At 39.1% G+C, this 22343-nt stretch overlaps 2 long non-coding RNA genes across 2 annotated transcripts; both read right to left on the bottom strand.

Annotated features, from left to right (window-relative positions):
* Positions 1 to 209: 209 nt before the first annotated feature.
* Positions 210 to 15860, bottom strand: LOC135443562 (uncharacterized). Its single transcript, XR_010439066.1, has 6 exons — positions 15521 to 15860; positions 12767 to 12882; positions 7293 to 7376; positions 4802 to 4894; positions 912 to 1035; positions 210 to 591 (listed from the first exon to the last, which is right to left on the bottom strand). It is a non-coding gene; the product is annotated as an uncharacterized LOC135443562 (long non-coding RNA).
* Positions 15861 to 17319: 1459 nt separating this feature from the next.
* On the bottom strand, positions 17320 to 21973 carry LOC135443556 (uncharacterized). Its single transcript, XR_010439065.1, has 3 exons — positions 21841 to 21973; positions 17922 to 18013; positions 17320 to 17739 (listed from the first exon to the last, which is right to left on the bottom strand). It is a non-coding gene; the product is annotated as an uncharacterized LOC135443556 (long non-coding RNA).
* Between the last annotated feature and the right edge of the window lie 370 nt (positions 21974 to 22343).

The raw sequence follows: 22343 nt of genomic DNA, 5'->3' as shown, positions 1-22343 counted from the left end.
AGAGTCCAAGTCAATCATACATTCAAATGAAAGATTCAGCCTAAAAAAATGTACAGTTTTCTGCATAGCAAAAGGCTGAATGCATGCTTGGCACATTCATTAACCCACTGGTTTTTAGAATGTTCAGGCAGGAAGGCTTGACTTCCTTTATGACTCAGCTTTTCAACTTTGTAGAGATGGTAAGAGCAGGAAGAGCTGGAAACTTCTCAAACATCAAAATTTCAGCCTATGAAAGGAATTGAAACTTCAAAATGTCAGCTTGCTCTGTTGTTTCATACTCCACTGCTCTTGATTCCACCTGGGTTTTCATTCTGTTTAGCATATACAAGGGATCTTGTTTTGCTGAAAGTACCGGGCTAATGAACTGCTCAGGAGGAAATATTCCAACAGAGTAGGCACCATCATGGCAGAAGGAAAATTTAAGTCCTAATGCTCTGGAGAGGACCTGCAGAGAGGTGGAAAAGAAAAGCACACAGCAGTGCTGGGCTGTGAGCAGTTACTGTGCACATGGGAGATCATCACACATCCACCAGCTTCTGGAAAATATCCCCCAGGATGGACACAAGCCTGGCTGCAAGGAAGGATGTGCACCTGCAGGAACAGGATATTGTGGTTAAACGTAGGGCAGGAAAAATGTCTGAGGCATGGAAAGCTTAAACTGATCACATGTGATATGAGGAGAGGGAGGGGAGATGGGTGACACAGGGAAGTTGTTTGTAGCCCTGGATCATTTACTTGGGCTTGGCTGACACATCAAACCTGTTTGCTGCAGCAGGGCTTTCACAGGAGCTGTAAGCTAAGGCAGCACTGCAGCCTCACTTCTCTCTGCTGTCAGGCTGACAAAGGCAACTTTGCAACCACACAGCCAAAATAACCATGGAACTGAAGATTCAGGGTAAATTCTGCCTTACCTGAGAAGGTGGATGAATAGAGAAGAAAGGTAAGATGGCAGAAGGCAAGATGTGGCTTTCTCTCTTCTGACAACTTAACCACAATTTCAGTTTAGAACATCTTGGCGTGTGCAAAGAGTTGATCCTGAAATACCAAAGACGAGAATGATGCCCAGTATCCAAATTGCTGATAATAAAGAAAGATGATTTTCACTGTCCATAGAGAAGAAAAGGAGTTTGGGAGACTGTGTTGTTCGGTTGGTCTAGGCCCACCAGTGCAGGGATGAAATGGCAAAGCTGAGGACCACTTTTGCCCTGTTTACTTTTACTGAAGTACTAGTTGGTCTGCTGGTCTTTTAATAATCAAGGATAAAACTCTGTCCCATGCTTTACTCCAGGCACAAAATGGATCTCTAATGACCTTTCCCTATATCTCTGTCTGCAGAGGACATCTGCCTGGACAAGAGAAGCATTTCTGCTCTTGCACGTAGAAAGGCAGACCAGCCTTTGCTATCGTGGGACAAGCAGCTGCAAGTGGAGCAGAGAGAGCCAGCAGAGTTCCAGCTTTGTGTCCTGAATGAGAAATTCAAGCTGAAAGGCTTTTGCATGGAAATTCAAGCCCTGCCTGCACCGTATCACCATTTTCACCCTGGCTGCTGCAGGAGAACATGTGTCAATACTTGAGGAAACAGCAAAGCCCTGCAGGAAAAGAGGAGCTCCCACAGTAGAAAGCACAGTTCCTTCTTGGATAAAGTGTCAAAGGCAGCTCCCCACAGCACAGGGTACTGCAGCAAACTTCCTTGGGTCATTCTCCTGAAAAAGTCTCATTTCCTTCCCTTTCACAGGCACCTCAGGTGACATCCCTTATCTACAATACATTCTTCTCTAACGTCAAGAAGTATTAAGCCTGACTAGGTTGTGCTGAGGATACTGGTCCTGGATGTTATTTTAATAGCAATTCCATATTCATTAATGTTATCTTACATGTCAGAGATCAAGTTATTCCACAGGGCAAACAAACCTGGCAGGGTTTAATCAAAATGCATCTAAGGGCTGTGAAGGACAGAACATTGGAAATTATTTGCTGGGACAGAGGATCCGCTCTTGAGGAAAGTTCAGCTTTCGCAGCTCACAAAGCATGAAAGCTCTCTGGCTGTCCAGCAGAGAGAGCCTCCAGCCTCCAGTGGAAGGTTTCCAAGGAGGGCCTGCCAAGGAGCCCATGGAGGCAGCTGTCATCAGAGAACACTCAGTCAGCTCTCACCTCAGCTGAGCTTTCAGAGTCTGCAGACCCAGAGCTTGCTGTCCTCCCACTGAGCTTCCTCAACAGCAAGGAAAGAAATGTCATTAAACACTCAGCTATCAAACATATTCCCCTATTTCAGCCCCACTCCTTTTCCTCCAGCCATTTACCCTAAAAGTAAAGAAGCACCTCCTTCACATGATTTTGTTCTGCCACTTCAGACCTGGAAAATCTTTGTGTTTTTTCTAAGGCTGAAATGGAGTCCCCATTCTTGCAGCTGCCACAGATGTTTTAAGCAGCATTTTATTATGAGCAGAATCAATAAGGCAGTTTTGCAACCTTTCTAGCAGTGAAACAAACAGAATTAACTTAAATGACAAGCTCGTTAACTGCTGTAGCAGCTTCAATAAATGGGAGCTCTTCCTACTAAAATAAAAACCAGATGAAATTAGACATAACAAAAAATCAAATAGCCCAATTAAGAACACTGCATCCCCAGCACAAGTGGAAGATCAATACCCCTTCAGAGGTGCAGAGAGAGTCAATTGTCCCCATTTGCACATAAAGAATTCCTTCATCAAAGCACCATCTCATAGCAGGATTTTCAGCTATGATTAACCTTTCATGGTGCTTTCATGTTAAAACTACAGTCCTCAGTGCTGGGCCTGATTATGGAGAGCACTCTGTGGGCCTAAATGGAATAACATTTTTCTTTATGCATTAATATGGCCAACCTTATTCTCACTCTACCAGAAGAAAGCTTCATAAGCAATAATTTAAACCCCACAGTAATGGTACTTTTGTGCTAAGTCACCATTTGAAATATAACATGATGCTCTAAAATAACACAATATTAATCATGGTCATTATGAAAACAGCTCTTCAGTTTTCCTCCCACTTCTCCATGGCTTTCTATTATGTTGACGACATTTATTATATTAAATATTCATTTGCTTTTTTTTTGGTTATAATTAACACTTCTGAGATCCAAATCCAAGAATTAAAAAGTGAGGAAATGTGAATTTCCTGAAGGCAACTACTAAACCTCTGAAGGTGTCAGGGATTTTACTTAGCTTTGCAATTCCTCCTAGAAAATCTGACTTTAAAGACCTTTAAACCCATGGAAAAAGACTTCAAGACTCTACACCCTATCTGCAGCCAAGATACACCAGGAAAGAAAAAGAATCACAACATTCATAACAACAGGAGCCTCTCCACTCAATATATCATAGAATGTATTACTGTGAAATATCCTGTCAAGATTTCCAGATAATTTCAGAACTCACAGGGCCATAAAATTTAAAGAGTAAGTCTCAGCTTAAAATCTCCCTTCCCTCCTGGGCATCCTAATTCCTCAAGAATTTAATTTAAACACTTGCAGTCTCCTAATTTTGGTATTAGCTGTTCCCAGACAGACACACCTATTTCTTATGAGGGGACACATCATCAAAGTCAGGTATTCTTTTGAAAAGATTTGAAAATTCAGTGGAAAACTGGATTGTGCCAAAACCAAAACCATAGAAAAACTGAAAGCAGATTCAACACATAATGTTGGTTTAAAGAAATGGGTGGGAAATATTTTGGAAATGCTAAAATATTTCCTTTTCAATTTTGGGAGAGAGGGACAGTATTTAAATAATTTTGAAGGGTCATTTCTCATTTAAAAGCTGATGTTCATAGGAAAAACAGAATATAAATGCAAATTTATTTGAAGCTAACCTTAAAGTTCTAGGCTAAACCAAGGTAAAGTTATGGATTTTATTTAATGAAATAGTTTATGTTTAGGTTCTAAGGACATAATAGTTTTTTCCTTATTTCTTCAATTTTACCAACAACAAAAAGCCCCCAAACCACTCCAGCTAAGCTTGTTTTACCACAGAGATTGCTCATTTATGGTTTTTTTGCATGATTAAAGGGACTACACCCACCCATCTCTGGATCAGTCAAATATTCCTGTGCCTCAGTAGCAGCCCCAATAAGGGAAGTGCATCTGGCAAACCTGCACGTCCTCAGCTTTCCAGACCTGTACTCTCCATGAATTGAATGACTTTTTATTACCCTTAAATTGATTAATAGATTTTTACTGGCAATACATCACATTCATTTTCTGACGCTATTAAAATATTTTTAAAGACTGTGTCCAAGAGCCTTGCCCAGGGAGTGAGGGAATGTGGGGAGCCCACCCTTGCACAAGGCTGTAACTCACAGGTGCCTGTTGAGCTCCTTCTCCTCTGGGGAGAAAATCATCCAGCACCAATGGGGAAAATCCAGGGTTTTCCCTCCCTCTTTGCCTGGAGTGGTCACTGGGAGAGGTCAGTGTCTCCACGTGGCACCAGCAAACTCCAGCCTAAATGTGAATATCATCTCCTCATTTCTACCATGTCTGGTTAAACTTCAAGTGTTGTGTTTCTCCTGCTGCTGTGGTCAGAATTTTCAGGGGAAACATGAACTCCACTCAAGTTAGAACGCCTAAAATCCTCTAGGTTCACCAGCTAGTAAAACCCACACACAAATAAATTTATGAGTTCCTAAAAAGTGAGATAGATGGAATACCAGCTCTGCGGTCTTACCATGGAAAAAATAAATTTGGCATTTTTCACCAGAAGAGGATGTAGGATAAATAAGATAGTTGTGATTTTTTTCACCAAGAATTCTCAAACAAATCTTTTACCTGAGGGAAGATGAAGGGAGGTGCAAGTCTTCCTTTTCTTTTTCGAGAAGGATCTTCTGATAGTTTCCTGGTGCTCTCTATTTTAATCATTAGCTGTAAAAATTGAAACAGTCATTTTCTCATTGCAGCAATTCAATGTATGGAAAAAAAGAACACAAGGACTAGAAAGAGAGAAAAAATGTCAAGAATTGTAAGAAAAATTGTTTTCCCACTTGAATGTTTGACCTGGCATAAAAGTAGATTAAGTTTTGACTAACCTTTCTTGAGGTTGGCTGGCATGTTTGTTTTTGTACATGGTAAAGCTGAGTTGTACTGAATGTGCATTGGTTGTTATCAGGGATGATACAGAAATTCAATACCCAGCTCCCCCTTAGAAACTGGAAGACATTCCCATTCTTTCTGTCCTAAACTCCAATATCATCTCTGCATGCAATTTTGTTATAAAAGAAATTACTCTGTTAATATTACTTAATTATGGGTTCACTGATCAGTGGATTTTAAACCCAACATGATCTTAGATGTATTTACAGTTCACATACACAATTAAAATTTGGGTTTATATTTGTCTTGTTCCTTGCATTCAAGCCTAGATTTCCTCATACCGACATTTCTCTTTTGTTGTACACAGCCATAAGTGGCAATATAATTTCTCACTCCTTGTAAAAATATGAGGTTTTACGTTGGTTTTTGCCTCCAACATTCACTTCAGTCAAACTGCAATTCTTTCACGCATATGTTAAGATTTTACTGCGTGTATCTTGTCCTGACTTCTTTGCACACATAAACATGCAAGGAATGTGAAAAAGAACCCCCAAAACATTATGCACAGATTATCTGCATTAAATCTGATTTTAACTGTTGGCCCTTTTTCACATGTTGATCTCAGCTTTGCCCTGCCCTGAATGTCTGGCACTTGGCTTTTCCTTCTCCTCCAGGCATTTGCACTTTATTTCAGAAAGTTTATATTTCACAAAGTTTATCTCACTTTATACAGAGGTCTGTGGAAATTTGTTCTTAGAGAGGAATAAGTTGAAATAAATAGATGTATGTTGAAATAATTTTTATATGCATAAAGAAACTCAGTGCAAGGGTATGCTAAACTTTCTTCAGAATAAAGCAAGAAAGCACACAGCCCACACCAAATCATTCATTAACAGCTAATGAAAAGCAATGCTATTCTGTTAATATGGATTAGAGATGGAGTCTGAGCTGTGAATTCTTGCCAATTTAAACCATTCCTCTAACAACATGAATAAAAGAATCCACGGGCATCTTCCTGACACGGGGGCACTAAATCATGCTGAAATCAATACCAGGGCTTTGGTTTAGTCACTCCAGCAAGGGCTGAAGAGGGCTGGCATTTATCTGCCAAGCCTGAGGCAGGAGAAGAGACACAGCTTAAATAAAGTGGAACGGAAACTACTCCAGCTGCCCCCACATGCATTTGTTAAATGCTGACAAGAGTCAGTCTGGGAATGTGAGGATTATGCCAGGCTGGCTGAATGAAAAAGAGCACTGCTTCTGGAGCATATGGTTCCTCTCAGCCTAGAGGTGCTCTCCTGGTGGGCCTGAATTTCTTTGCACTTTTCTGTTTGGCACGAGCGCGAAGGATCCAAAGGTATTTTTAACACAAAGCAAGAAAGTGCTTGGGCAGAACGCCTCCCACAAAAATGACACTCACACTGGGTGTCTCCTAGTGAATTTCCAGACTTGCTTTGTGTTGATATAATGCAGATGATTTAAGAGTGTTTTTCATTTTAAGTTTCTACAAGTTGCAAAATACTTTCAGACTCTTCATAAGAAACAAAGGACAAATGAAATACAGTTATATTGTTATTGGGAGTAACTGGGTTTTCTTTAAGTCCTACTTCTTTAAGAAAATGGAGCTTCATTTCTCTGTCTTATACATTGAAGGAAAAATTCTGAACAGAAACATTCCCAGAAGCTTAAATACCAAAGGGCTAAAAAATTAAATTTACATAGAGAGAGAATTGATAAGTTTTATGAGTAGAAATACAAAAGGAAAACATTATCAGTGTGCATAAACACATCTATTCAGCTGAAATGTAAAAATTTCCATTTTCATAAATAAAAGATAGCTTCAAAGAAAAAAAAGCCCATATTTCCTTCACAATACCAATTCCCAGTATTTAATACTTCACATTACCTTTTTACCAATTATATAGGTTAATGTAGGGTATCAGATAGCAAAACATTATATTTCTACAGATTGGCTTTAAACTGAGCCTCCACCAAAAATAAATAGAGAAATTATGGCTTAAGACATTACAAAAATCAGCCCAATTTTGTTAGTCTAAGGGGAATCACACCAGAGAAAGATGAGAATGTTAGTGTGTGCTAAATTTAGTAGGCAAACAAAAAGGAAATCACATCTGAACGTTCCCAGTTACATCTGATTAGAAGTTCAAAAGTTTTACTTATCTCCTGCCCTCCAAAGCAACAAGGTTTTGCTCATTTGGTCTTGCTCTACCTCTTTGCTGAAAGATTTCAATTAATTCCAAGGTTTCCGAGTGTAGAGATGTGGTAAAGGAATTCAGAGACATTTTCTTAGTTCCTGTAAAGACAGAGAGAAACTCTGCAGTCAATAGATTAACATAAAGATTAATAAGTAATAGATTAAGAGTTTATTAGATTTATAAATTTATATAAAGATAAAATACTATGAAAAATGCATATCATACTTGTTGAGGTGGGGTATGCCCAAGTTTTTTTTCCTGATTTTCGTAATTTTCAGACTTATTTTCACCAGATGACCCTCAAAAGTGGATTTGGTTGGGAAATGTTTCTGGAGTTACTCAGAGAACTGGCTGAATATATGAAGAAAACTATGGCTTTTAAGGGTTGCTGGTGCAAGGAAAATACAAATCTAGAACAAATAAAAGCTATGGATAGAGAAGGTCCAGCTGCCTTAAGGTGAGAGCCTACTGCTCTCATGAAGGATCTCGAGAAAATCATGGTGGTGGGACAATCCTCACCCTGGCCCAGAAATTCTGGAGGAAAACCCAAAACTTGACAGGTTTTCCCATGCTGACCAAACCCTCTGGTAACCATCCCTCACACTGGCTTTGATTTTACATATCCTTCAAAACCACCCAAACTGGATTCAAGATTTGGAGAGGGAGAATTTGCCACAGCCTTTGGAAAAAAATTACCTCTCATTATCATTTCTTGTCCTCTCTAATTTTGAATTTAAATTGACTATGCACATACTATTTTGCTTTTCTATATAGGTTTTTCTCTGCTCCACACAGTAAAGAGCACAAACAATCCAGAACTTCAGTTAAATAAAACAGCACCGCCTTTGCATTCTGTGCAACACGCTGGGTTTTGGAACAATCCCTCAGTTTTGAAAGCTCAGTAAAATCCATCTCTGACAGCAGGGTGGCTGCAGAACCTGTTTTTGTGATAGTGATCAGGCTGGTTGTGTATTCCAGCCACAGAGCCCCAGAGCACAGGAACACAGCAATAACAAACACTCCATCCTCACTGGGGCTCAGGGCTCTGCTGCTTTTTAATGTTGCCCGTGCTCAGGTTAATGGGCAAAGCAAAAACCTTGTTTGCCCTTATGGGTAACTATACTTCAAGCAGTAATTTGAGTAGAGGGTTTTCCATCATTTGCACTCAAAGTCACGGATCTCTGAGCGCTTTCCATGTTTTCATAATTCCTTTTGCTGGCTGACTATTGATTCCCAAAGATAACACGCCTTGAGAGATCAGTAAAGGTTAGCTGGTAAAAGAAACATGCATCATTCCAAATGCCTCTGTGCATCTGGGAGTTCAACAATACCTATTAGTATTGCTTTGGAGTTACAGGAAGCAACTGCTTTTAGGATGATTTTTAATCCAGATTTCTGCCTGTAAAGCCAAGCACCAGCTATCTTTTCATGTGAAGGCAACTTGGACACGTAGTAACAGGAAATTTGTCTGCTCAAGGTTAAGTAAAATACCAAGACTGGGTCTTCAATATGAACTCTTTCCAATGGAATCCTAAATCCCTGCTCCCTGGGTTTATGGTGGGGGCTCTCTGCATTTTTCAGCTGTAGGACAGCCCTGGCTTTTACTTCCACAACCCAACAAGACGAGCTAAGTTTCTTCTCCCTGCACTGAGTTTTGATTTTATTTACTCACTTAATGGGTGAGAGAGAAGGAATAATTCAACTTACTAATTTGTTCATTGCAAAATACAATGATTGTGTCTAAAGCAAAGTTCCTCATGGGTCAAAAGTCTCACATGGAAGAGCAGCACTTCTCTTTCTTCCAGATCTTGAGCTTTTAGGGAAATTACAGGTAAAGCATGAACAAAATAATTCAGTTCTCTAGAAAATGTCTATAATCAAAAACACAAATTGATTGCATTCAGAAATCCTTCTTAATACTCTAGCCCTCTATGATTTTTTGTTATATTTTCCTTCTTACTAGGAAGATGAATGCATTAAAATAATTAAAGAGATCACAGAAGAAGAGGCTAAAAAGATGCTTCATTTTTCACAAACTTTGATTGAAACTGAATTCACGTCCACAACTAACAAGAAGTATTCTGTGTGTTTGGAAAAGCAAATCACAGATATACATGGAAGACTTTGAATAATCTTCTTCTTGTGTCTGAAGACTGTAGAAACAGACTCATTTATTTATTGCACATTTTTTCCCTTTCCTTCCCTTCACCACTTTTCTACACACCCTTGCTATCCTCCAGTGTGAAAATCAAAGTTTACATCTGTTTATAATAGGCTTGCCCAGCCATGATGTAGCCATTTTCCACCAAAAATAGTCCTTTTATAAACCTCTTATAAAGATGGCAATTTAGAAAACTGTACAAAGCATGAAATAGCCAGAATAAAGGTAAAAAAAATGCTCTCTTTACAAACATTAAAAAACTCAGTGCTTTACTACTAATGGTAGTAAAAGCTACTCCTATTATCTCTCAACCTATAGCCACATTTGCAGGGCTGTAATGCCAGAGATAATTAGTGCAGGCTTGTCAATTTGATTTTGGTTAACTTTTATGGCCTCTTTATGTTATGATTCCTGTGGGAGCTTACAGTTTGCTCACTAGGCAAGCAAAAAATGCATTTATTTTTGGGCTAAACAATAGCACTGTTTAATTAAGAGGTGTCACACTATTTATTGCCCATCACGTGCTGGAGCTTTGATGAGGGGGCTATAAACACAGAAAGTTCTTCAGATTGAATTTCTCTGCTGTAATTTCCTACCAGAGAAAATGTGACACAAGGCAGAGAACCAATTTCCCATTTCTATTTAGCATTTATATTGACAGAATTAATGATTTTATCATCATCTTTGGCCTGCTCCTAAATGGAAGGCATATATTGCCTGCTGAGACAGTAATTTTTCCACTAAATTATGTATATATGTGTGTGCATGCACTTATATACACTCACACACACAAATATATATATATATATATATATATTTATATATATATTTCTGCACTTATTTTACCATGGGGAAATTATACCTGGTTATTAAAATCCTATTGAGAAAAGAAGGGTAAAGTGCTGGGAAAGGTAATTAGGAAGAGTAATAAGAATGATCTTAGACAATGTTTCTAAAAAGGGATAAATCCTTTGCACATTCACCATGACAAAGGGCTCAGGAAGGCCCAAGCCAATGAACTCATGGCATGTTGATGGAACTAATTTTATTTCAGAAGTTCCCCCACGAGAATGCTATACAATATATATGCTGCCCATTTGTCAAAGTTGCCATGTAAGAAATTCCAATTTCCTTCTCTGAAAATAATTGATCAAAGGATCATGAAGTTCAAAAGACTGGGGAAATGAATAAATATTATATAGAGATATAATGCATTGTAATCATATTGTATATACTATTTTAATAGAAATCTGGAGACCTCTGTTACAATTCTTGAACCTCCTAATGGAGCCAGCAAGATCCATTTTGCAGTTTCACATGCTCAAATTGGGCTGAACTCCTTCCCTGGTAATCTAACCATCTTTATAATTTTGTTAGAGGTCACTAGCTTTAATTTACTGGTAAAATAATATAAGACGGATGACATCTTACATCCCTTTTCATGAATATTCCATACTCTGAGCAGCTTCTGCTGGAATCTTTTGTAAGTAAGAATCAAGAGCAGCCTCACTTTGTTTTAGAGAATATCTAAACTCATCTGGCAGAGAGCAAGATGTATTCAAAGGGAGAATAGACAAGCTTCAGAGGGAGTGTTACACTCCATCCTGGAGGTTACCTTGCAATCTGCTGGATGCCAGTAAATTTCTGTGTGAACATCTGAGGAGGGAAGTGTTTTATGCAGCCCTAGAACACCATTCTGATTTTCCTACACCTTCCAATTAGCCCATTGCAGGACAGTCTTCCTCAATTTCCTGTATATGAATTCGCTGGAAATAAACATTGAAGTAAAGCCTCTCTGGCCCTTCGGTTTCTTTCTTTCGTTCTTTTTTTTTTTTTTTTTTTTTTTAATTGCTATTTCAAACTCCAAGTCTGCTTGGGAAAGCTCCCAAAAGTAAATCCCGTCTCATATGGGCCAGCATCCTTGTCTGCAGAGTTGCAGGATGCAGATGTGTTCTGAGTAAAAGTGCTTATTTGATGGTTACCATTTCAATTTCAGGTATTTGGCAGGAACAAATTAGCCTGGGTTGAGAATATTCTTATGGGAAGGAGTTGTAGAAAAATGGTTTCTTATACAATGCTATTTTTTCTATAGGCTTATAAAAATTATTATATTACAGAGCATTCATCTGGCAGCCATTTGGCTTCAACAATATGTTAAAAGGCATTAAAGAGGTATCTTAAATTTGCAGATTATTCCAACTGCCAGGGCAGATACCCTTGCTGGGTGTACAAACAACGTGTACTGGTACTATGGACGCTGTTTTGACTATGAAATTATTTTGTATAATTTCTACCCATGTGCTATAGTTGCAATAAGAGCAGTCAGGATGTTTTCTTTTCATAAAGAGCAAAATTTCACTAAGTTCTCTAATGGTGGGCCTGGGTCAGGCTTCTCCCAGATTTCATTTTCTGGCAGATTTTGAAAAATTACTGCAAAGTAAAAAGCCATAAAATTAGTGTTTGCACTTTTTTTTTCCTCCCTACTTTTTAGTCATTTTTATCAGTGAAACAACCAACATACCTAAAATACCATTGAAGAGAATTAATATTATTAAAGATAGTATTATAATGGAAATTTTATACAGAAATAATACATTTTAGATGATTAATGAAATAAAAATACACAAAGCAGACACTTGAAATTGTATTACTTTTTATAATGCAAACTATTGAAATTTCACAATGTAAAAATTATAGAGAACTCCTATTTCTTCCTAAAATGTGGTTAATTTATAATCTGCAAGGACAATATTAACAACCTTAGAGGACATGAAGCATTTGAATTCTGTTGTCTGCAAAGACATCTAAAAAAGACAAACCTGCACTGTTTTCTGCCTGCCCAAAAAGGACTGTAACAGTAAAATGATTATTTTGCTAATTTATATATGACATAAGCTTTTAGAAGTGTTGTAATTATGTATATTATGGGAACCTGAATATATTCCTCATCTGGAAGGGCTCTCTGTTGCATTGTAATCAAGGAGAAGTAAATCCATTCATGACATCAACTTCCCTGCCTTTTGAGTATCAAGTCTAAAACCTCCTGAGGAAATAAAACCCAAAATAAAATCAATGGAAGCTGTGTCTGGGTTATGGGCTGAGGACAGAAAATGCCTCCCTCTGTTGAGATGTTCTGGTTAATTTATAGAGTTTCCAGTGCTCTAACTGGAAATGCAGAGCCCAGGATAGCTCAGCTCTTCTGGCCATGGAAGGGTCTCCCAGACATGAACTCTTACTGGGGCTCTCCAGCTCTTTTGTTGCTCATGAAAAACTCAAAAAATTAATGTAAATTATTCCAATACAGCTAAGAAATAAAATGCAACTCACATTTAAAAAGCTTTGACTGCTAAAGCTGATCCATGAGCTTTGAAGGCTTTTTTTCAGCAGTGCTTGTGCACCATAGTGGAACCTGTCCCACTCACTTCTCCTGCCACAGCTTCCACCTAAAAAGGGAGAGAAAGTTCCTGAACAGGAGTCAGGGAAATCACAGAGAACCCTTAACAAATTTCAGTGTGAGCAAACACCAGAAAACTCAGTGATGATGCTTTGTATGGGCTTGGCCCTGCTTGCAGAGGTTAAAAGAGATTTAAAAGTGAAGGCTGGAGGAGATGAAAGAAGAAAGGACAGTGGCACTATTTCCATTAAAAAAAAAAATAATAAAATCTCCAGAAATCTAGAGCTATCAGAGTTTAGTTTGTAAAAGGGTACATTTGGAGTCTTAAAAGAAAAGCACATGACAAATTAATGAAGGAATTTAAACTATTGGCAACTGATTAATGCCCTCTCTAAATGTCTCCCAAGAATTAAGGAAATCTTAAAGGTGTTTAGTGTGATGGTTGACGACAATTCTGTGTTGTAACCTACCCCTATCTGACCCTTTTAAAAATAATTTGTTATACAGAGAAACTAATTCATGAAGGAAAAGGTGACCACTGCATTTTGCTTCTTCACCTGCTCTCTAATCAAGCTGCAATTTCCCACAGTGTCTTCAATGCCAAAAACTGTTCAATTAATTCCTTCAACATTGCAGACCAAGCGTGAATTACTTCCTTCAAATATTCACTCCTGAAGGAGTATTGATTAGTGCACATTAGCTGGATGAGTAAATATCCAGTGTTTCTGGTCTCCATCAGGCTGATACTTAAGGACCCTTGGCTCAAACCCTTGTTTATGAATCCAAAACTGCGGATCATGAATACTCCAGCATACAAGTTTGGTATTTGCTTTGCACAAAGTTACATCATGCTCCCAGTCACTTTGATTTTCAAAATGGCACAATTTTTTGGACCTCTGGCAAGAATCAAAAGTAAGTGCAGCAAGCTTACAACATTTGACTTTTTACCTGCTGGGATCAAAATGACAAAATTTTGCTCTACAAATTTTTTCCCCTCCCATTTCGAGGTGGAACTTCAGAACCACTGTGAATTTTAGAGCCTCAGGAAAAAAGCAGAAAGTAGCCCCATTCTTCATTTTAATTTTCACCTCCTAGTCATTTTTATGGCCCCAGCATTGCAGCCATCCCAGAGGTGGGATGTCTGCAGCAGCCCCAGTGCTTGGGGAGCCTGGAGCACTGAGCAGGCAGTGGGCCCTCCCAATGTCACTTGGTAAAAAGAGCCTGAAAAATTAAATTTGTTTCATAACCCCATATTTTTCTTTTATTGCCCAGAACCATAATCTTTTACTTCACTGAAATGGTATGCAGCAAAAAAAGAGCAGTGGGAAGATAGAGATATTAATGAGGTAATGGAAGAAATGACTTAAAATAATTCTAGGAAAATTGATTTTCAAAAGTTATAGTTCTGGCTCCTCACTTTGCTCAGGTTTAAAGTTTTAGTAGCCACATTTTCAAGCTCAATTCAAGCACAACCTATGGACTAGCACTTAAATCACCTCCACTCAACCAAAAGGAAAATGCAACACCTTAAAATACATTATCAAGTAATAAAACAACTCTGAAGTCTAGAGGACTGCCAGTCTTCAAATCTGATATCTGCAAACCAGATCTATTTAAGTTCTGAAAGGGATCTCAGCAATAGATTAAGTGACAATAATGTTTACCAAGAAGCAGAGTGGGAAATACAAGATGACAGAGCAAATGACATTTTCATCAGGCTTTAGTTTCAAGCACAAAACATGCTAGAAGAAACCAGCCATTAAAAGCACTGCTGTTAAGGAAACTGCACCTACTAAATTGATTCAAAAATCTACTGCCTTCTAAGTTCATCGTCCTGACAAGTGGTTCATTATCCTTGCTATTTTGAGATTTGGAGAACCCCAAAATAACTTCAGAGACATCCATATAGAAAACATTTCTTTATCAGAGGAATTCTGGACCAAGACAGATTTTTTTTGTCCCAGACACAAGTTATTCTCTGAGTACAAGAAAGTGGCATGCCAAAAGGGAACCAAAAAGCCAACATAGCAATTTCTTATGCCAACACTTCAGATGCTGTCTGACAAATAATGTGCTGAGAACACAACTTTAAACAGCAGACAGGTGAATGCCAGTTGTTTTCCAACAGCAACAGGTGCAAGAAATCTTGAGGAAAGTATTCATTATGGGCAAGGCTCAAATGAGGTACTTAAAAATTGTGGCTTAATTTAGGTCATTTATCATCCTCCTCAAAGGCCCTTTTGTACAATTGAATTTTGAAGTGCTTTGTTTGCTCTTAGATCATCACAGCTGCTGTGGTATCACTCCAAGCAGATGTTTCATAGACAGAGTGCCCTGCTCGTTTCCAGAAGAAACTCCAGTTCTGCCCCTGGGTGTGTATTTGGCTCTGCAGTGCCACTGGGGTCTGCACAAATAAAGAGGCAGAGGTGGCAGACCCCAAACTGATTCCACTCTGGAGAGCTCCCCACCCTGAATTCTTAACTGCCATTTTCCCATTTGAAACAAGTGGATAATAAATCAGCCCAGATGATTGTTATCTATCTCAGCTCTCTGCTGTGAAAATAAGTGGGAAATGGGATTCCCTGACTCTGCACTGCATGGATTATTCCCCACATGGTACTTGTGTAAAGAGCAGGCTCACCTCACCAGCTAACAGATAATTCCTGGGAGACAGCAGCAGGGCTCACCTGGATGTGGCTCCTCTGCCCCTGTGGCTGAGAACGCACAGCCTGAGAGCAGGGATGTGCTGCTGGGGCAATGCAGAAAACCCACTGGAGAGGTTTCTTCACTCTTCCGAAGAAAACTCCTAAGAATGTGCCTCCTCTGCACAATGCACTGAAAATTCCTTGGCTGGAGAACCTGTCTGAAAAGGACGTGTCTGTAATTTTGTGTTGGGGTCCACGGCGGGTTTGGATATGAGAATTGGAAAGGTGATGGGAGAAATACATCCTTAAAATGAGCAAATGCTGTGCAGGTCAAACAGCTCTTGTAAAACGACCCATTAATGGCAATCCTAGACTAGGAGGCACCTGAAAATTAGTAAAGTGCAGAATTAGCTCAAAACTGGCAGCTCAGCTCCATCTCACACGACATCTCTTCAGTTGCAGCAAGCAGGAGGGCAGAGACATTTAACAGATATTACAGTTCTCTATTTAGACAGAGGTAGGATGACATAATCACATCCTTTGAAGGCAATGAGGCACTTTCCAGTCCATTAGCAAGGGAGAAGGGTGTCATTAGACAATATCCATTAGAGAATTAGTCATTAAAAAAAGTTTAACTCCAGGAGTGATGATAACTTTTGCTCATGGCTCAAGAAGTTTTGAAGAGATCTCTGGTTTGCTATTACTTCTAAAAAATTGCAAAACCAGTTATATTTTTGTTAAAGTTCACAAGAAAATATATATAATGTCGAGGGAGGAAAATTAATGTAAAAAAAAAAAAGTGAAAATTTAGTAGGGATTCAAAAGCCAAGTTTTAAGGAATATAATCCTATGATAGACAGGTGGTGCCCAATAATCACAATGTCATCTTTAATAAGGTAACAAGTTTAGACGATAAAAGTAACCAATATGTTAAAATTAGACTTTTGTGAGATTTTTATCCTTGTTCTACAAAGCATATGTTATATGGATTCAGACTTTTCTGCTTCTCAAATAGAAAAGAGAAGGTCAGCAGATAGTCAATTGTGAAAACTTGCCTAATTAGGAATTTTTTGAGATCACTTCTAGGCAACTATCTATTCAACTTCAATTTAAATGTGACCATGGCTGATAATATTGATATGGATCATTGACAAAGTCCTTTGAAGAATAACAAAGGGTTTAAAAATGTGTTGAAACCTTAGGACAAAAATTGAGTTCTATAAAATTACTTTACAGCCGTTGGCCAAGTCATACAAGACATTTAGAGATGTCAGCTTGCTTATCTCTCCCTAAACTTTAAAGTACCTGGGTAAAGAAACTTAACATTAAAGATTATTTAAATCAATTAACAAAGGCTCAAGAGAGAAAATAGCTGGCAATTAAACCAATTTCAGCTAAAACAAATAACAGCTTGAGTAACTCATTCAAAAGCTCATCACATAAACAACTGGAACACAGCCCTGAGGGACACGGTGCAATAGCTTCAGGTTTTTACCCTCCTAGAAATTGAGTGTTATGCCAACACAAGTTCCTAGACTCAACAGGCTGTTAACTGTGTGAAGTGTAGCAGCCTGTGGAAAACAGGAGTTCCATCAAATTGATGTAACAGTCCCTTCTGGATTAAAACCCTGGGAATTCAAATCTGGGCCTGAAAAATGTTGGGAAGAAAAGAACACCCTCCCCAACTACTTAAAATAAACCCACCTAAATAGCCTCACCACCGCTGCATACTGTAATCTGCCACTTGAAATTATTAACATCTCTGGAGTCCAGTTTGTTAAATAAGGGGGAAGAAATGCTGGCTCTGTGCCTAGAAAACCTCAGCTCTTCCCAACAGCATCTCAGGCAACAATGCTTTTAGTTTCCATAGACTGTAACCACAGCTCGTCCTTTAACCCCACTTTCCAAAGTTAAGCAGGGATGACGTTGATATCCAGCAGAAAATTTGAATTTCCTGTCGGCATGGGCTCTTGCACTAGCTGTCAGTTGTGGGTGAGGCAGAGAATTTATCTCCATCCTTATGAAGTCCTAAAACAATCATGAAAATCATTTCCTCTGCTTTCCAAACCCTCAAGGAACAGTTTCTTGAAAAGCACTTCCATATGGTGGTAGGTACAGGGGAGGACTCATTTGGCCAGAGATTCCCCCTCTCTCAGACAGCAGAAAGGTCCAAGATGGTTTTTGTTGGGTCTTGATGATTAAGGTGTTCCAAGGTACTGCTTTGCTTCTCTCTGCCCAGAAACTCCCACTTCAGGAAGTTCCTAGATATAGAAAAATATATATGATTCACTGAGATTGAAGCTTTTCAATTCTCTTTGGCTGATCACTCATTAAAAAGTAAAACATAGATATTAAATAGAGGAAATGTTCATTTTTCAGAAACATGTTCTCATGCCCCTTTGTCTGCAGCAGGAGAGGAAGAAAGTAACAGTACCTCAGTTACCTCAGTGCTGTGAAGTGAAGATACAGAGATTTTTACTTCCCAGTGCAGGCAGGAGTTACTGATCACCCCAGAAAGTTGTATTTTCATTTGTTCTGCTTGGAGAATAAGTTCATTAATATAAGAATACCCAAAGCCATCCTGTTCATCAAATTTCTAAGCTATATACAATCTAAGAATGAAATTTGTCTAAATCATACCACAGTGAAATTAGAGTTGTATAAAATCAAAATCACAGTAAAATTTGGATTTTTTTTTCCTAGGTACAGAGACATGGCCTAGTTTGCAAAAGACTGCTTATTTCACATTGAAAAATAAAATCCTTTGAGCACTTGCATCAGTGTGATAATTTCCAGCTGAAAATTGATGAAGAGCCATTTTGTTCAAAGCCTTACTTGTGGTGTGAATCCACTTACGAGTGCTGGAGAAAATGATGAGATTTCCCTTTCTCATTTACCTGATGTCCCAATTCTATTCATTTCCCAGCAGGGGTAGAACCCCAGCCCTGCATCAGTTATTTGGCATCCTGAAATCAATCTTGCTGGGGTCAGCATGCTGTTCAGCACTTCATGGGGTGTTTTGAAGCACCCAAACTTAAGATATCAAGTCAGGAGGGGAGAAAAAAAGGAGAATTTCTAACAGGTAAAGGGGTGAATTGACTGAAGCAACTCTGGATGGCTCAGCATGGCCTGCTGGGGTTAATTGCATTTTAGGGGGCCCCAAACAGAGCAAGGAGTCTCAAAAAGGGCACTGGGGCTTTCTTCAAATAATCACAGCACTCTTTATTATCCTCAAACTCTCTGCTCTTGGCTGGGAAAGCAGAGAAGGAAAAAAAGAGGGAAAAAATTAAAAACCAACAAAATGCCAGGATCAGCTTCTGCATCCTACAGAGGCAAGGAAAGGAGACAAGGATGGGAATCCAGAAGAATCACTGGAGGAGAGCCTCAGAAAGCAAATCTTCTACCTCAAATGAATGGATCTGTACTCACTTTTTAACATTTGGTGGGTCTGTCATGGAGCTAATTGGAAAAGGGACTGAAAGTGTCCATCTTTCCTCTGTGACTTATTATTATTCATAATAAGAATAAAATACAGAGTGATCATGTCATTAAGGTAAAAAAGTATTGTATAAACAGCACAAACCAAAGATATAAGATTTATATGCACTGTTTGAACAGTTCTGCATTTTTAAATACAGCATTGTAGCCGCTTTAAACTTTACCTTTAGTGAGTGCAAAACAATTTGTCTCTTCTGTCCCTGCTAACTGGGACTGCAATGTCACAGAACCACAGAATCCTCAGGGCTGGAAGGGATCTCTGGAGGCCACCCAGGGCAGGGTCACCTGGAGCAGGTGACACCGGAGCACATCCAGGTGGGGTTTGGATGTCTCCAGAGAGGGAGACTCCACAACCTCTTCCAGTGCTCTGCCACCCTCAGAGAGAAGAAGTTCTTCCTCACTTTGTTGTGTTTTAATTTATGGCCCTTGCTCCTCATCCTGTCACTGATCACCATCCTCTTGCCACTGCCTTTGAGATATTTAAATGCAATAATGAGATCCCCTCTCAGTCTGCCCTTCTCTGGCCTGAATAAGCCCGGCTCCCTCAGTCTCTCCTCCAAAGAGAGGCGCTCCCTCCTCATCTTTGTGGCTGGATTCTGGATTTTGGTCTGCTGGAACCTCCCCTGTAGCTCCTTGTCTTTCTGTTTTGATATTTTGGTTGAGAATTTCCAAGAGCTGTTACACAGACCTTGTGTCAAGTTATACACAGGCAGAAAAGGCAGAGATGGCACAGGCTGTGACAAGATATCCTGAGAGTGGGGATTCTGAATATTGTGTGGGAAAAACTCAGTATAAATGGGCACAGGCTCCATTTAAAGCCTTTGCAAGGCTCTATTTGCAAGACAGGAAAAAGAATTCTTCCTTCAGCATATCTAAGCTGATTGCAGTTTACAGCAGAATTTTGGACTGGAATTAATTAGAGTTAGCAACTTTGATTTCCTTTGTAAAGCAGGATGCACATAGATGGAATCACTGGGGACAGGTAGGAAGGAGATCACAACAGGCTGACAAGTTTTGCCTGGAAGGTTCCCCCAGCAATCTGCACGAACCCCTTCAGCAGGGGGTGGCTCACACAGTTTGGCTGCTGGAGTCAGGAGTGAAATCACAACCACATCTGGCTGATCTTTAAATGTCAGCAGCGCCTGCAGTGAAGCTGTGGCCCCAGAGCACTGCAAACAAACGGGCTCAGGTACCCAGTGCAGCACCAGGGGTTTGATGTTCCTGTGCTGATTGGAAGGAGGGAGGGCAAGAATTAAACCTGTGGCCTCAGAGTGTTGCTGTGCTGCATTCTGCCTCAGATCTGCATTTTATCAACAATTATCTACTGCAAACTGGGGCTGGCTGGAACAGAAACAATATAATACAGCGTTTCACATTCCAGGGAGCAGGCACCACAGCTGTCTAACCCCTTTTTTTTTGCCCCATTAATGCCCATGTTCCTTTCTAATCCATGAATTAGAGTGGAACATCCATCTAATCTTTGGAACAGGCTGTAAAATTGTACATTTAATGTGATAAAAGTACATCAGGAGCTTATTTTTCTCAATCCTGACAAGTTTGGGGAGTTTCTTACTGATGGTAAACACCTACCTTGCAGAAGCCAAGTTAACAATCAATTACTTGTGTAACATTTAGGGCCTATCAATTTATTTTTGTACAAAGCTAATCTTGATCCTGGATTCATATCACTGAAGTTCAGGAATATTTATTTACTGATACCAGCTTCTGTCTTTCCTCCTTTTGCTCTTTAGCACTGGAAGAATAAACTCTGCTGTGGTCATGAGAACAGGGAGGTGAAACCATTTACAGAATTATCCTCCACCTTTCAGTTATTTCCATAAAATCTGGTCAGTGACAATAAGGTGGAGTCACCTGAGGGTTTTTTTGGGTGGAAAAAATACATCTCTTTTAAAATAATAACAACTTTCTCCAGCATCTATGCAAAGGTAAAACAGATATACTAATAAACAGTTAGTATAACATATTATGAAGTTAAAAAACAAAGAAAAATCTTTTAAAATTCTATGTGTTTAAACTACCATTCTTAGCAATCTGGACATTTGAAATTATAAACTGGGTCAGACAGATGGTTTAAAAACCCTAACACTTATTAAATGTTCATTCCAAATACTAAATTTAATAATCAATGTTTTATATCTCTTTGTGTTTTTTTCCCCAGAGTGCTAACAAGTATCTCTGCCATGACAGCAGTTTTATCTCAGGTTCAGTTGCACATTTAGTTTGTGATTAAAAATAGGACATTTAAAAATTGATTTGTTTAGTAGAGTAAATAAGAAACATAAAGCAGGAAAACTCTAATAGTATTACACAAATGTCTCTGAAGAAACCCATAAAAATGAAACAAAAACCACAAAGAGTCACAAGCTTATTTGGAGCACCAAATAAGGAGGCAACAAGACAGAAGTATTCTTATCTTCAGTGGGTTTGTGCTTTCAGAACTACTCACTGGTTACACTGTTTTTTTCATGTTTTAACACTAAACTTCAGGCTTACATGTGTGGAAAAGTGAATATCACAGTTTTTCCTGTTCTGTTATCCTCACCCATCTCCAGTCAGCATTTCCTATGGAATCATGCAAGATATCTTGGGATTGCTCCCTGGGGTTGCTCTAATTTTGGCCAAAAGGATTCTTTCCTGATAATTGTTTGTCCATACTGAAAACTCCCATTAGAAGCAAGAGCCCTAAAATGATCCTGTCAAAACACTCTCAAGCAGCCCTACTCCTGAATCATGTTTATTTTCCCCTTGGTGCAGCCTTGCATCACGAGTTCTGGTGTTTTCCCACCTCCCCATCCTGCAGCAGTCAAAGTTCCCATATTTTCTGCCAGCCCCCTGCTGCTTACATGACTGGAGGTGATGGAATCTCACTGCTCATAGGATTTTCTGCTGTCTCCTCGTGATGACTTTCAGCACGGCTTCTCCACCACTTTTCTCCTCTCCCCAACATCTTTGGAAAGGGCCAAGCTTTTCCACTCTGCTGCTGCTGTCACAAAAAAGCACAGTATTGGAGTATTTTCCTTTCAGATTCATCCAATTCCCAGTTATTTTCACTCCACCCTTAACAGAGGCAAATATCCCCTTCCAGTGCAGACAACAAAACCTTTCAGTTTTGTTTTAATTTTCTCACCTTAGCAAATTACCTTCCTTTCCGCAGTGCTGCCCAATACACACTACAAAAACAGGGCATACAACACTCTTCATATTTGGACTTCACCTTGACATTTTTTTGAATTAATAGCGCTGAAACTCTTCCTTGAAAAGAAGTAACACACTGATTTTTCCCTCTACTCCACCACCTACTTTTCAGGAATTGGGACACATTATTGTCAGGGCTATCAAGTACTGT

The sequence above is a fragment of the Zonotrichia leucophrys genome, chromosome 1 (genome assembly GCF_028769735.1).
Source record: "Zonotrichia leucophrys gambelii isolate GWCS_2022_RI chromosome 1, RI_Zleu_2.0, whole genome shotgun sequence".
NCBI classification, from domain to species: Eukaryota; Metazoa; Chordata; class Aves; order Passeriformes; family Passerellidae; genus Zonotrichia; species Zonotrichia leucophrys.
Note: the sequence above shows the minus strand (reverse complement) of the source record. Positions and strands in the feature narration are given on the sequence as shown.